Source organism: Rhinopithecus bieti, unplaced genomic scaffold (assembly GCF_001698545.2).
Source record: "Rhinopithecus bieti isolate Rb0 unplaced genomic scaffold, ASM169854v2 scaffold_26676, whole genome shotgun sequence".
NCBI classification, from domain to species: Eukaryota; Metazoa; Chordata; class Mammalia; order Primates; family Cercopithecidae; genus Rhinopithecus; species Rhinopithecus bieti.
Window position 1 is genome coordinate 1,076,409 of NW_016812009.1, and position 835 is coordinate 1,077,243.

The window sequence follows — 835 nt, forward strand, 5'->3', positions numbered from 1 at the left end:
CACTTGATCATGGTGGATAAGCTTTTTGATGTGCTGCTGGATTTGGTTTGCCATTATTTTATTGAGGATTTTCACATCGATGTTCATCAAGGATATTGGCCTAAAATTATCTTTTTTTGTCCTCATAAAATGAGTTAGGGAGGATTCCCTCTTTTTCTATTGATGGGAATAGTTTCAGAAGGAATGGTACCAGCTCCTTTCTGTACCTCTGGTAGAATTTGACTGTGAATCTGTCTAATCCTGGACTTTTGTTTGGTTGGTAGGCTATTATTGCCTCAATTTCAGAACCTGTTATTGGTCTATTCAGGGATTCAACTTCTTCCTGGTTTAGTCTTGGGAGGGTATATGTGTCCAGGAATTTATCCATTTCTTCTAGATTTTCTAGTTTATTTGTGTAGAGGTGCTTATAGTATTAGGTATTTTTGTGGGATCGGTGGTGATATCCCCTTTATCATTTTTTATTGTGTCTTGCTAGCAGCCTATTTTGTTAATCTTAAAAAAAAAAAAAAAAAAAAAACCAGCTCCTGGATTCATTGATTTTTTTTTAAGGGTTTTTTTGCATCTCTATCTCCTTCAGTTCTGCTCTGATCTTAGTTATTTCTTGTCTGTCTTCTGTTAGCTTTTGAATTTGTTTGCTCTTGTTTCTCTAGTTCTTTTAATTGTGATGTGAGGGTGTTGATTTTAGATCTCTCCTGCTTTCTCTCTCTCTTTTTTTTTTTTTTTGAGACGGAGTCTCGCTCTGTCGCCCAGGCTGGAGTGCAGTGGCCGGTTCTCAGCTCACTGCAAGCTCCGCCTCCCGGGTTTACGCCATTCTCCTGCCTCACCCTCCGAGTAG